A 15,003-nucleotide genomic window follows, 5' to 3' on the forward strand; every position below is an offset into this window, starting at 1 on the left:
TGGACACGACTGAGCGACTTCACTTTCACTTTTCACTTTCCTGCATTGGAGAAGGAAATGGCAACCCACTCCAGTGACAGTGCCTGGAGAATCCCAGGGACGGGGGAGCCTCGTGGGCTGCCGTCTATGGGGTTGCACAGAGTCGGACACGACTGAAGTGACTTAGCAGCAGCAGCAGCAGCAGCCCTGCTGTGGAAGGTGTGGTTTTGGCGCTTTCTCTGGCCTCTGTCCCTCATTTCCCATCCCCTCGTCTTCCCAGTGGAGCCATAGTGTCGTTTTAGTTAGAACCATATTTCCTGTAAGCCTGACCTTTAGCCAGGCTTTTGGGAAGGGTGGCGGGTGCCTGGGTGACTGATGGAGTCAGCGTGGTGAGCCCAGAGCTGGCAGTGAATGGCAGCAGAGTCAAACCTCTACGTCCTGAGGGGGCCGGGGACTTGCCTCCCTGCTCTTCCTCCAGGGGCTCCTCCAGCAGGTCCAGGTCGTGCGTGGTGTTGGCGAAACTCACCTTGGCCGTGCTTCGGGCCTGTGGGGGCCAGACCGGCCTGTCAGAGTCCCCCTGGTCTCTGTGGCACCTGGGACCATCACTTAAAGATATGTGATGTTGATCAACAGTACAGCAAGAGGCGAAAAGACATAGGAGTCTGCAACCCAAACCACCGAGGTTTAATTTTCCTTGATCTCTCCCCATTACCGTCCACAAGGATACATAATTTCTTTCATTTAATTAGCCTCGTGCGCCCACACGCATGCTCTGGCTTTGTAGTTAACTTTTTTACTCACTGTGGAATCAGATAATTTTCATGTTCCTTCTGCATCTTCATAACATACAACTTTCTTCAAGGAGGCGGCACTGTTGCCCCCGACCTCACCCGCAAGCCAACCTTGGACTCTTCATCCAGCTACCGCTTGTAATTGTCCACCTGCGACGTCAGGGATGTCTTTATCCCCAGGATCTGGTTGAGCGGGCCCTGGGATTCTTCATACTCCCAGGTCAGCTCACCGTTTTCAGCTGGATGAGGAGACAGAAATGTGGAGCCAGATGGGCTCTTGGAGAACCCATCAATATGACGGCTTGGCCGGCAGGGCTGGGATGGGGAGCACGGTGACCCCCACCTCAGCTGCCCAAATCAAGTGGGCCCAGGAGGGGCGCAATGCCCAAGGGTCCCCACTGTCCAGGTGATGTGTGTGGGACAAGTAGCTTCGGATAATGAGGCCCCCAGCCCCTGGCAGGGGACACACAAGTTTGGAGACAACAGTGATGCCAAGAATGTTTACTTTGAAAAATCCATTCATCACAGCCCCTGAACCCACTCCTGTCATCTGAGGACTGATTTCTGGAGCCAGAGGACGGCAAGGGTTTCCAGCTCTGCCCTGTAAGTCTTCAGTTTTGTGATCGAGTCACCCCCAACCTCATCGTTTCACTCTTCTTATCCATCCAGTGGGGAAATTGATTTTTAAAAGTATTGAGGATGCGGCAGTAAGGCCAAATGATGCTTCAGGTTCTCTGGTGTCAGTGCTCGAGAGCTGTGTCTAACTGGCACACCCAAGGAGTGTGAAGCTCTCCAAGGAACTACACTTTTGCTTGACCCAACTGTTGACCCCTGTCTAGGGCCCAGACTCTGCGAAGTTGGATGTTAACTTGCATATGCATGAGTCGCAAATCGTTTTTGACCTAGATATGTAAAGAATTTCTTCTGATAGAAAAAACCCCAAATCAGACCCAGAGGTTGCAGTATTACTGCCCTGTTGGACAGGAACCAGTTTTGCATCTAACTTGTCAGAGTTACTGAAGCGTTCCTTTCCCAACTGGCTGTGTAAACCTTGGTCCCTCAGATGCTTTTCAAAGGTGGCTCTACCATCTTTCCAGTTCCCTCATTAGTGACCCGTGTTTGCTTTATGTTTGTAGGCTGATCATGTTTTAAAATGCTTGAAAACTGTGTTATATCAGTAGTACTGCTCCTCCCGCTGATCCCACAGAGAGATTGAGAGAACCAACATGAAAATGTTTTGAATTGTGTTCCGTGTTTTAGGCTGTAAAGATGTTACTTGGAGCAAGCACTCAGCGGGCAGAAGAAAACATCCCTGTCTCATCACAGGGGATGTGGGTTTTCCAAGGTCAGGGAGGCTCCGGGAGGGGACCCGGCTCCTCTTTCAGGTTCCTTGAGGATCCCCATTCCGTTCTCAGGAAGCTGCGGGGAGGGGCGAGCTCACCCTGGAGGCGGGTCCAGATGGCGTTAATTTCCACCCACTTCCGCTCCAGCTCAGCCACCTTCGTGTAGGCCTCTGCCGGGTTGTCCTCCAGCTTTCGGATGTGGGCCTCAGCATTCATCTGCGCAGCGAGAATGGACCCAGTGAGGGAACGAGCAGGCCCAGGCCAGGCCCACCCTGTTTCCCAGCTGGGCTGCCCTCTTGCAGCCTCCCTGGCCACCTGCCTCATCCTTTTAGAACACCCTCATCTCAGCAGCTCACCGTTTTCTATCAACATAAACCCAGAGCCTTTGGGTTGGCACACAGCCCCTCACTTGTGGGCCCCGGCTGACTTCACCCACTAAGAAAATGCCGCATTAGAGCAGGATAAAACAGGCGCTACTGTGGTCTCTCTGGAGTGTCTACAGTTTGAAGACACCTGTTGGCTGGGACCTGGGCCCCTGAAGCTGCATCCCTGCTCACCTCTGGAGCCCCCCACTTCCCTGGAGCCCCTAACTTCCTTCATGTCACATGAAGACTCTTCCTGTGGCAGGTGCTGCATAAATGCATGTTGAGTGACTGACTTCATTTTCTTTCCTCCCATGTATCGCTTTTTCAGCGTGGCTGTGACTGCACTTGTCTCTCTTCCTACGTCTCCAGCTCCTCAAGGATACAGTCCTCCTAATGTCGTGGAGATCCTAGTAGCTCACATTTACGGAGCTTTTCCTCATGTGCCAGGGACTGTTGTAGCCCTAACGAGCAATGTGAGGCGGGGATTATCTTTACTCCCGTTTTATGGATGGGGAAGCCAAGGCACAGTTGGGTGGTGCACCTTGGCCAAGGTTATATCCCCGGCGTGTGGGGTCTGTGATGGGTCCATCTTGGTTCCCTTCACAGCATCTAGATCGCACCTCAGGTCTGTCGGGGGGCTCCTCAGGGGATATTATTCGAGAAGGCTCTGCAGGGATTCCCCCTCACCTTGGACTTCTGCATGGTCTCCACGCTGGCGTCCATCTTGGCCTTCATACCCTGCTTGTCCTTCTCCAGCTTGGACTTCACCCTCTGCAGGTTCTCCACATGCTCAGTTAGCTCGGCCATGGAGTCCGTGTGCTTCCTGCACACTGCACTCTGCACTCTGCAGGGCCGCCTCCTCCGGCTCCCGCTGCCGCAGCTGCAGCAGCTCAGCCTCCCGCTTGTGGTTCAGCTCGAACCGGGGCAGAGTAGAGGCAGGCTCTGCACCAGCCTCCCTGAGACATTCAGTCTCAGTCCCACTTGTACCCACTGAACTGAGCAGCCCAGAGCAAGTGGACAGAACCAGCCCTCTCTTGCCTGTTTTCTATTATTGATTGGTTTCTCCCCTAGGTAGCCCCAGGAATTCAGCAAGGACTAACTGGTCTTTATCCCCTTGCTCATCGTCCAGTAGGTGGGCAGGATTTGGGGGTCCTGGGCCCCTTAGGATGGCACCTGAGCAGATGCGCCCCCCCCAGCCTCTTCCAGCCTGTCACTTAAGTCTTCCAGGTCTCGGGACAGGTTGCTGTGTTGTTTCTTCACCTGGGGGAGGTGAATGACGCTGACCCTGACTGTCCAAGAGCCCCCGTTTCCTCTAGTAAAGACTGGGATGACCGAGTGACATCTGTGAGGTCAGGGGCCTGCGCTTGCAGGGGGTCTGTCTTCTGCCCCCCGCCCCCCACCCTCAGCAAAGGGAGCTGTCTGGGGGCCTTAGTGCCCGTCCTGCCCCCCAGCCGCACCGGGCTGAAGCTGGAATGTGTGTGTTTGGATTCATCTCCCTGTGGGATCCCTCCCCACAAGCCTCCCTCCACTCCTGCTCTCCCCTTCACACCTCTGTGCCTGCACATGCAGGTGCTATCTGATCCCCTTTGCCTGGAACCTCCTCCCCACCTCTGCCTGTTGAATTCAGTCTTCAGGCGCCCAGGCTGCTGCTGCCGCCTCCCCTTGGGCGGCAGCACAGAGAGCATCTGTGCAACATCAGTGTGCACGTGTGGCACAGTGCCGGGCACACGGGAGGCACTCAAGAAACTAACAAGGCCTTTCCAGCTGGAACCCTGTCCTCCTCTCTGTTGGCTTCCGGAGGAGTTTCTGCGCCTGGTTGGACTGTGGCTTCCCTGGGTCTTTTGACTCCAGGAAGAGTGGATGTGTTTCACTCACCTTGGCTCATTGCCCTCTCAGCCTCCAGCTCTTGATTCAGCTCCTCGATTCATGCCTAGCAGGCAAATAAGCAGACAGAGCAATTTCTCTCTCCGGTGTGAGGTTAGAGACCTACCCATTGGCCTTGTAGGATGGAAATGAGGGATGGCAGCTTAGCCTATATGGGACACTGTCAAAAGCAGAAGGAAGCAGGGCACAGAGAGTGTGCGATGGGAGGCAGGAGGGAGGCAGGGGTGTGCACGACACCGCCAGGGGGCCGGCCTGGCTGGCCTGGACAGAGTGGTGCGGGGACAGTGGGTGACGAGCAAGGGAGGGAGCAGGGCTAGTTCGTGGAGGGCCCTGCGGCCACCGTGAGGACTTGGAACTGAAGCTGGCGTGAGGCGGACGTGAGTCAGTCTCTGAAGACTGTGGTAGTCTCCGAAGACTGTGGTAGTGGCCGGTCAGCAGATGGGGGCCGAGGCCCAGGCCAGTGCATTTCAGGAGGGGAGTCGGGTCTCCTCCGCCCCAGACAGACCTGGCGTTCCTTCAGTTTCCGCTGCAGTGTGGAATTCAGAGACTGCTCGTCCTCTCCTTAGAGTTGACAGAGTTGATTTCCATATCCCTCCTGCCGGAGGAGGTTTGCCCTCCTGAGGAAAAGCTCTGAGGCTGGGCTAGTGGGTTGGCGTGGGAGTGGAGCCGGGGGAGACCTTGACCCTGCTGAGACCCCCTCACCCCGACCCCTGGCCTTCTCACCCTGCAGATGAGTCACCCTCCACTGGCTTCTCACGGACCCACCCATTCCTTCACTCCCTCGTGCATTTATTATTTTCTTTCTTACGTACTGAGTCCCTCCTGGTGCCAGACATCACCTGGGATTCCAGGGACTCATCAGTGAACGAAACGGACAGAACTCCCTTCTCTGGTGCAGCTTACAGTCTACAGACCCCAGAATCGCACAAAACATTTGTCCTTTTTAGGGAAAACGTTCCTTCCAAAACTTGCCGCAAAAGTCTGTCTCCTCCTGATGCGTGAGTCCCATGTGTCAGGAGCCACGTGTGAGAACTAAGAGGCTAGAGACTAAGCAGATGGATGGGGAGGATAGGTCAGGGTCTCCCACACCTTCTGGGTGTTCCTCCCGAGATCCATGCTAAGAGGTGGATTTCGCTGCACACGCCCTCGGGGCAGCCAGTGGTGCTTTAGACCTGCCTTAGGCAGAATGTGCTTCAAAGACACAGAGTGCAGCTTCCGCCCCACAAGGGCCCTCCTTACCTGCCTCCTTCTCTCCCTTCCCCTTGGCCTCTGACTCGGTTCTGGTTTATGCTTGGACTGTTACAGTAGCCTCCCAGTTGTCTTCCTGCTGCCAGCTTTTCTCACCCCACCTGTCCTCCGCGTTATTCCCAGGGTGACGCTGATAACATACCCCCTCCACTCCTCGTGATCTTGGACAGCTCAGTTTGTAGGCTTCTGCGCAGACTCCCTCCCTCTGGGGTGGCTGCTTTGCTTACTATCAGCCTCTTGTCCATTGTCCATGGCCCTGTGTGAGCCTGGGAGCTCCCTGAGCACAGGGAGCACCTACTTGTTCCTCCCTAATCCTCCATGCCTGGCACAGAGTGGGTGCTGGGGAAGTGCGTTTAGTACACAAAGCCCTGAGCACAGACTGTCCAGGAAGTGCTCGGTGTTGCTAACACTGCTGCAGACGAAATGAAAGAGTGCGTACTTTTTCACCACCTCCTGGAGATCTAGCTTGGACCGCTCCATCTCATTGAGATGGTTGGTGGTAATCTTCAGGTCACTCTCAGCTTTCCGGCGAGCCTTTTCCACTTCCGCCCAGTTTTCTTTTCCTGTTTCCAGTTATCCTCTGGCTGCAGAGACAAAAAATACAAGAGAAAGTAGAGTTGTGTGCGTGGCGGGGGAGGGGGGTGTCTGAGGCCAGAATGCAGTAAAGAACCAGACTGGGCCAGGTTCCTTAGCTGTGGCATCAGAAAGACCCTCGCTTCCTGTTTCCCAGAATGGACAGACCCGGCCATCAGGGTGTAGAATCAGGCCTGGGGACAGGGCATTACCTCGTGGATCTGGCTGCTGAGCTTGCTGCTGGTCTTGGTCAGGTGGTTCACCTTGTCCTCCTCAGCTTGCAGGTTGTCAAGGGTTTCCTGGAAAGATACACGTGTGTGTCCCACAAGGCGGGTGGGAGCAGCTGAACAGAGCTGGTTCTCTGCCATCACTTCTGGGCCGAGTTGATGATGTGAGCGCCTGCTCCTGAGAGACACGTGAGCCCAGGGCAGACCGATCTCCCGTCAGCCACAGGTGGACCCCAGGGGCAGCTGGGGGCTCTGGTTCTCCAAGGGGCACATAGGAAATCTGCAGGGGTGTGGCTTCTGGCTGTCACAACATTTGGGGTCCTCACTATGTGGGTGTTTCCAGAGACACTGGATGTCTGGTTGTGCTCTGGACAATAGGCTGTGAATAATTCTGCAGTCCAGCCAGCCATTCATGTAAGTAAACAACTATTTATGCTTTTCTGAACCTAGAACTCAGCACCTCTGCACATTTAACTAAAAAAAAATTTTTTTTCATTTAGCATACACTACATTTTAAAAGAATGATCTACCATGAAAACTGAGAGAGGATTTACTTGTTGTTGAAAATTCCCTGAGAATTATTCTCTGTTTCGTAAAGTCTCATCACTGGCAGCACCCACACTTGGCTACCTGAGTCACCAACACCCCCTCTAGTGCCCATCTGCAGCCGTCATAGATGGCCTCGGGCAGGCAGCACTCTCAGATCCACCTGAGCTTTTGCAGTTTGACAGTCTCATTATTTATTATGAAGTAATGTCACTCATTTCTCCATTATATGGAAGGGCACCCAATTGATTTTCCTGAAGTTATGTAGTAGTTACATTATTGTTGTCTTCAATTCGGGATGTAAGAGGGCCTTCCAAAATACAGCTGATCCTCATTGTCTGTGAGTTATCTATTTGCCAATTTGTCTGCTCACTAAAGTGTATTTGTAATCCCCAAATCAATACTCATGGTGCTTTTGTGGTCATTCATGGACACGCAGAGCAGCGAAAATGTCAAGTTGCCCGAGGAGCACATTTTTCCCAGCTGAGGTTGGATAAATGATGCTCTATCATCTCAGTTCAGCTCCTACTGCAAACAAGTGTCCTTTTCCTGGTCTGTTTAGTGCCAGGTTTTTTTACATTGGTGATTTTTTTTTTGGTGATTTCATTGCTTATGATGCCACCACGCACAGTGCCACCTTGCTGCCTGGTGTTCCTGACGCAAGAAGGCTCTGAAGTGCTTTGCAGAGAAAATCTGTGTCTTGGATGAGCTTTGTTCAGGCCTGAGATACAGTGACTGTTGACCGTGAGTTCAATGTCAAGGAATCAACAATATGTATTAAATATTGTGTGTTTTTCAACAGAAATACACATAAAACAAGATAATGTATAAATCGAAACCATGTATGATATATTGATGGGTTGAGAAAAACACTGTGACCAAAGGTTTGCAGGAACCTAAACGCTGGGCTGGAAGAAGCACAAGCTGGAATCAAGATTGCTGGGAGAGATATCAATAACCTCAGATATGCAGATGACACCACACTTACGGCAGAAAGTGAAGAGGAACTCAAAAGCCTCCTGATGAAAGTGAAAGTGGAGAGTGAAAAAGCTGGCTTAAAGCTCAACATTCAGAAAACCAAGATCGTGGCATCTGGTCCCATCACTTACTGGCAAATAGATGGGGAAACAGTGGAAACAGTGTAAGACTTTATTTTTCTGGGCTCCAAAATCACTGCAGATGGTGACTGCAGCCAGTCAAATTAAAAGACACTCCTTGGAAGGAAAGTTATGACCAACCTAGATAGCATATTCAAAAGCAGAGACATTACTTTGTCAACAAAGGTCCATCTAGTCAAGGCTATGGTTTTTCTAGTAGTCATGTATGGATGTGAGAGTTGGACTGTGAAGAAAGCTGAGCACCGAAGAATTGATGCTTTTGAACTGTGGTGTTGGGGAAGACTCTTGAGAGTCCCTTGGACTGCAAGGAGATCCAACCAGTCCATTCTAAAGGAGATCAGTCCTGGGTGTTTCTGGAAGGAATGATGCTAAAGCTGAAACTCCAGTACTTTGGCCACCTCATGCAAAGAGTTGACTCATTGGAAAAGACTGATGCTGGGAGGGATTGGGGGCAGGAGGAGAAGGGGATGACAGAGGATGAGATGGTTGGATGGCATCACCGACTTGATGGATGTGAGTCCGAGTGAACTCTGGGAGTTAGTGATGGACAGGGAGGCCTGGCGTGCTGCGATTCATGGGGTCGCAAAGAGTCGGACATGACTGAGCAACTGAACTGAACTGAACCCTGTATTTTCCCGAGAGCAGAGGTTCAGGCTTTGCTAATTCAGTGACTTCATCACCTTGAATAATGAGAACTGAGCATGTTTGTTATAAAAGGGGGCTCTGGGTTTGATATGATGGAGACTCACAGTCTAAGGGGAGGTGTTGCCAGGGCAGCAGAGAGAGGTGCTCTGGGGACATACGCAGATCCACGATGTCAGCAAACACAGGGATGTGGGTCCACTGATCTGGTTCCAGGCTTCAGCTTGCTCTTGGGGCCTGATCCGGGCTAGGAGGCATTCCGTGCCACCATCGGCACTGATGTGTGCTCAGAGCTGGCTTTGCACTCAGAGCCCTGTGATCTCAAGAGCTCACGTCTGTTGTTGCTGCAGTGAATCAAGGTTTGCTGGTACTTTAGAACTCCAGGGCACTTCCATGGGCCCACTTTGTCCCTACGATGCTAGGATCATCCCTCCCTGGTGCCTGGACCATTCTGACCACACCTGCTGCCCCCTTTCACTCTGAACCTGTCCTAGTTTGGGTGATAAATGACATGATCACCCCACTACAGCAAACCTGGAAGGGAGGCCGCAGTGACCATGCCCACTTGATGGATGAAGGCACCGTGATTCAGGGAGATTCGGTGACTTCCCAGGGGCCCCAGCTGAGGGTTGGCAAAGCTGGGGTTTGAACAGGGGTCTTCTGTCTCCAAACTCCCACTTCAAGGGGAGAGGCAGGCAATACCTACCTGATGCAGCTCCTCCAGCTCCCTCTTTTCCTTCTAGAGCTTGGCGATGGAGTCTTCTTAAAGGGAGAGGTCCCCAGTCAGTGAACAGAGTTTGTGATCCAGGGCCTGGAGGTGGGGTGGGGGACTTTAAGGCTGGGAATATCTTTGAGGGCAGGGGGGAGGGGGTGCATGCTCCAAGAGAGGGTCCTCAGCATGGCTGCACCCCAGGGTCACCTGGGGGCCTTGGAGATGCCAATACCCAACCAAGTCAGGATCTCGGGGTGAGGAGGCAACGAGGACACCGTCAGGCCCTGGCTACTCAACGCCTGGTCCTCGGACAGCAGCCGTGGCATCGCCCGGGACTGTTGGGAACACAGCCCCTCGGCCCCACCAGACCTGCCGGCCCAGAGTCTGCGTCTTATCGAGGTCCTGGTGGTTCGTGTGCACCTCAGCGCTGGAGACACCCCGGTCCACCTTCCCTTGCTGGGGGGTCCCACCCATGTGAGGTTGGAAGGGGGCCTGGGGCTGAGGGCCAGCCACCCAGTACCAGGAGCTGGGGAGCCGTGTGCAGGGGCAGCAACTGCTTGTTTGGGCAGAAACTGAGCAGCTAAAGGTGACTCCACCTTACAACAGGGTTGCTTCTGGGAAGAGGGGTGCGGATATGGTTGGTGGTGCAGAGGGGTGTTCCGTGAGGGGCCCCGGGGATGCTGAGGCTGAGTGGGCAGTGGGCCAGGCAGACACCCAGGAACCCAGGCACGAGGAGACCCAGACAGGCCCAGGTGTCCCCATGAGGGGAGCAGCCCTCAGCCCTGAGTCAACTGCTCTGTCTGACATCGTAGCAAGTGCCGTGCGTGGCTACTGAGCCCTCAGAGTGCAGCAAGGTCGACCGAGGAGCTGCCTCTGAAATTGTGCTGAATTAAGTTAAAATAGCTGCATCTGGCTGGCAGCTCAGTCCTGGGCAGCACTGCTGGGCAGTGCTGGGTGTGGCTCCTGCAGGGTGAGCCAACTAGGGGGTTCCCTGGCCCTGGGAGGACTAGAGTCAGGCCTGGGGCCTCCCCACCTGCTTCTCCTTCTCCATCTTGGCCAGCATGGTCTCCCAGGCCCTCCAGGTCCCGCCTGAGGTCGCTCAGCTCCCCCTCCAGCTTGCGCCTATCAGTGCTCAATGAGGCTGACAGGCCCTCCTCCTCCTCCAGCTGCTCTCGCGTGTTGGAGATCTGGCTCTCCAGCCCTGTCTTGGCTTTCATCGTTGGGGTCAGGCGCTCCTCCACGACCAGCAGGTTCTCATGCTCCTGGTGGAGGAAAGAGCGTTGGCCAAAGGCAGGGTCCCAGCACCTACAGGGGACAACAAATGCAAACAGGCCTGGGGCCCCAAGCAAACGTGTCCTGGAGGTTGGATGGAGAGCTGGGCCATCTCCAAGCTCCTTGCCAATGGGCGGGACCAAGCGTCGTCCAGGAGTGCCGTCCCCAGACCAGCCGCAGCAGCATCACCAGCAAGCCGGCTAGGATGCGACATCTCAGGCCGCACCTGTGGCCTGTTCATCTGAATCTGCATCATAACAAGATCCCAGGTGATCAGGTGCACCTCGAGGTGTTAGGAGAATGGTCTAGGAGAAGTCCAGGCTGTGCCATCTGGTCCTCTGACCCCGGGTGTGACGGTGCTTCCATTCACCCACGGGGAGGGGCCTCTCCACCCAAATGACTCCCAGCATTGGTTTAGCACTTTTGTGTTAACAATCCGGTTCCGTTGTCCACAGTTCCTCCTTTTAACAATGCTGAGAAGCAAGCCAGGCAGGCGTTGAGAGAACCAACATGCAGAGGGGGTGGAGTTGTCAGAAGGCACACAGGCAGTAAGTGGGGGTGCCCCCTGGGGTCTCCCTGAGATGAGGTCAGATGGGGCCATGTGGGTAGAAGACCAGACCAGCTAGATGACTTTTAGTTTGTGGTATAAATTTACTGAAATTCACTTCTTTGCAAAATAAGGGAAAGGGTCATCATGAAGGTGCTTCTGTAAGGGGAAGATGGTTTTATCCCTGTGGTCTCACTCGGTCTCAGCCTCCCAAACATTGAATGAGGGTCCCAGCTGGAGCAACGCCTCCAGACTGGAGAAACCATGTTAGAGACAGCTTAGGGAAAGTGGTAAAGCTCAGGTGGTAAAGTGTCTGCCGCAATGCGGGAGACCCGGGTTTGATTCCTGGGTCAGAAGATCCCCTGGAGAAGGAAATGGCAATCCACTCCAGCACTGTTGTCTGGAAAATCCCATGGATGGAGGAGCCTGATAGGCTACAGTCCATGGGGTCGCAAAAAGTCGGACATGACTGAGCGACTTCACTTTCAGGGAAAGCGGATGGATGATTCAAGTGCTAACACCATGATGGTCAAGGAGACACGGCCGTGACGGCAGGGAGGGTCGAGATGGCACTGGGCCCCTCCCAGTCAAGGGTCTTCTACTGATAGCCTTGGGACCGTAATCAAGTCTCCAAAATTCAGTCAAATGGACTTTTATACCCTGAAGATACATATGAGAACTGGGTGTCTCAAGAGGTGATTGTGAAGGTCAAATCAGAGAAGGACCTCTGTAAACCAGCAGGGTCACAGCAGTGAACCCACTCATCGTGCTGGGAGTCTGGCTTCCCACGGAAACTAGGTCATTTGTTCTCCCTACTGTGTTTGCACTTGATGGGCGAGGAAAAGGAATCAGAGAAAAGAGGGCAACTTCCCAAGGTTCTCAGGGGAGCCAGGGGCACTCCTCCCACCATCTTGTGACCGCCCCCATGTCTGGATAATCCCCCAGACCCAGCATGTACTGTATGTGTGTGTGCCCAGCCTGCTGCTGTGGGCAAACAGGAATTTGATGGAGATTTTTGGTAGCTGGGTAAAGGGTGACATGGCAATGAAGCAAAGGTAAGTCTGAGAATTCCCCATGGCCTGGATGGACATGGCTTCTCGGAAGGCGACCCTCCTTTCTTGTTAAATCTACAGGGGTTTTTTGTTTTGTTTTGTTTTGTTTTATTTTGTTTTAGGCCATGCATGCAAGGCATGCGAAGATCTTAGTTCCTTGACCAGAGATTGAACCTGTGACCCCTGCATCAGGAGCATGGAGTTTTAACCACCGGACCATCAAGGAAGTTCCTAAATCTTCAGTTTTTATGGACAACCTGCTTGGGATGAGACAGGTAAGGATGTGAAGTTTCCTTTTAAAATAAAAATTTCAAAGTAAAAAAGGGAATTGATTTAAGGAAAGAGGGTCAGACATAGAACAGGCGGGGAGAGTACCATGATATCCAAATTTGAGAAATTCTTATTTAGCTCCCTCTGCGATCTCAAGCCCTCCAGCAGGCTGGCCTGTGCATGGCTACCTCTGGCCATGCAGAATTACTATCCACGCCCCTCACCCCCGCCCCACCTTTCTACTTGTGGTCAGCACCAATTGTTAGAAAGTCCTTTCCTATGGGGAGGAGAAAGAAGCTTCTGCGTGAGCTGTGGGGGGCTCAGGACCCCCAGAGATGACCTGTGGCCTGTCCACCCCTCCACGTAGCTGCCCAGAACACCCCGCCCCTCAAGACAACCCCGTCCTCCGGCCTCCTGAGTGCAGCAGCCCTGTCCCCGGTGCCCAGTGGCGTGCTTCCTCATAACGGGGGGCCCCAGGCGGGATGCCAGGCCCCAGCATGACCTGACCCGCATGTAGTAGGTGGCTCGTGGACTCCTGCATTGGTTGAGAGTGGCCTGGTTGCTTGGGCACCTGCAGCCCCACCACCCGGCTGACTCACTCACCCTCACTGCCTCAGAGCAGCCTGGTAAAGGAGAGACGGGATTCCACGGTTTCCTAAAGCCGAGGACGTCACTGAAGGGGTTGAAGGGGCTTCAGCATGCCCAGGGGTGAGGCACTGAGCATCAGGCCCACATTTGGGGGGCACTCTCTGCATCCTCAGAGGGTTTTATTTTGAGGGATAAGTTGAAAGTTGGGAGGACACACCATCATTTTTCTCAGGGAGGAATCCACCCCTGTCTGAAAGGAGGCTACACTCTTCCTCCAAGGCGCCCTCATTTCCAGACTGTCCCTGCAGCCTCCCTAATCCCTAAGAGGCCTCCCACCCCCAAGAGGCCCCTGTGCCTGGAACCGAGGCCCCGAGGCCCTCACCTTGATGTAGAGCTTCCACCAGCCCTAGGAACGCAGCTGCAGGAACTTGCATGTGTTCCTCTGGATGACCTGCAGGCACATTCTGCAAAAAAGAATCTAGGGTTCCAGGGGTTAAAATGCAGGCGTTGTGGGGGAGGGTGATAGGGGACCGGCTGCCCCAGTGGAACCAGCTCCTGTCAGACAGCTTAGGGCTGAGTTCATTTCCTCCTGCATTGCCCCTCCTTCCACTCCCTCACTGGAAATCCATTTAGTCTTCAGATCCCATCTCTGCAGTCTCTGGAATCAGCCCTCCTGGCCCCTAACAGCTTCTTTCAACTGTCATCTAGTGGGGGCTTCTGGACACTGAGTCCCACCACTTAGCCCCTGACTTTTGTCCCTGCCTTTGGCCGGGTCACAGGGGTCCTGCTGGTGGCTTTCCGGACTTCACTACTGTTATTATTTCTTCACTACTGTTTTTATTACTTATACTGTGACCACAAAGAGCCAGAGTCCACAGGGCCGCCAGAGCTTTTCTCAGATTACCATTTTAGGGAGATGGCTGAAAAACACGATTCTGAGGGCAGGGACTTGGAATGAAGACTTTTGGGTTCTGATTGTGACTTTCTCTGGCCCAGTACCTTAACCACCCTCTGATCTCAGTTTCCACATCTGTAAAATGGGGTTGCTGTCCCGCCACACCCCTCTCTCAGCATCATTATCTGGATCAAATAAGGAGAAGGCTGTGAGAGTGACTTGTCAATTGTAAAGAGAAAGGTTTGTATTAGGTGGTCCGTGTCAGGAGTTGAACTGTGTCCCCTCCTAAAAGATAGGCTGGAGTCCTGCCTCCCAGAACCTGTGACTATGACTGTATTTGGAAATAGAGTCTTTGCGGATGGAATGACTGAGGTTAAGATGAGGTCGGTCTGGAGTGCATGTGTGTGCGCTAAGTCGTTTCAGTCGCGTCCGACTCTGTGTGACCCCGTGGTCTCTAGCCCTCCAGGCTCCTCAGTCCATGGGATTCTCCAGGCAAGAATACTGGAATGAGTTGCCATTTCCTTCTCCAAGGGATCTTCCTGACCCAGGGATCAAACCTGCGTCTCTTGCATCTCTTGCTTTGGCAGGCAGGTTCTTTACCACTAATGCCACCTGGGAAGCCCCCATCCTGGAGTGGGGGGTGGCTAGCCTCAGAGGACTGGTGTCCTTAGAGAAAGAAGGGAGACATATGAGGACAGCCCTGTGAGGAAGGAGGCAGAGACTGGAGTGGGGCAGCCATGGGCTAAGGGGGGCCTGGGCCCCCAGGACTGCAAGAGGCAGGAGAGGCTGCTCTGCAGGCCTTGGCGGGGCCTGCCTGCCAAGACCTTCATTTCAGGCCCCTGAGCTCCAGGACTGTGGGAAACCAAGTTGCTGCTGAGGGTTCTTCGGGCCAGCAGAGACACTGTCAGCCTCCCTCCGCACTGCCCAGTGTCACTGGTGGGGCTGACCACC

General features: G+C 53.8%; 1 pseudogene; it reads right to left on the reverse strand.

The window, feature by feature from the left end:
* LOC104992785 overlaps positions 1-15,003 on the reverse strand; it is a 45,384-nt pseudogene that overhangs the window by 803 nt on the left and 29,578 nt on the right.

This window comes from Bison bison, unplaced genomic scaffold (genome assembly GCF_000754665.1).
Source record: "Bison bison bison isolate TAMUID 2011002044 unplaced genomic scaffold, Bison_UMD1.0 scf7180017864223, whole genome shotgun sequence".
Taxonomy (NCBI): domain Eukaryota; kingdom Metazoa; phylum Chordata; class Mammalia; order Artiodactyla; family Bovidae; genus Bison; species Bison bison.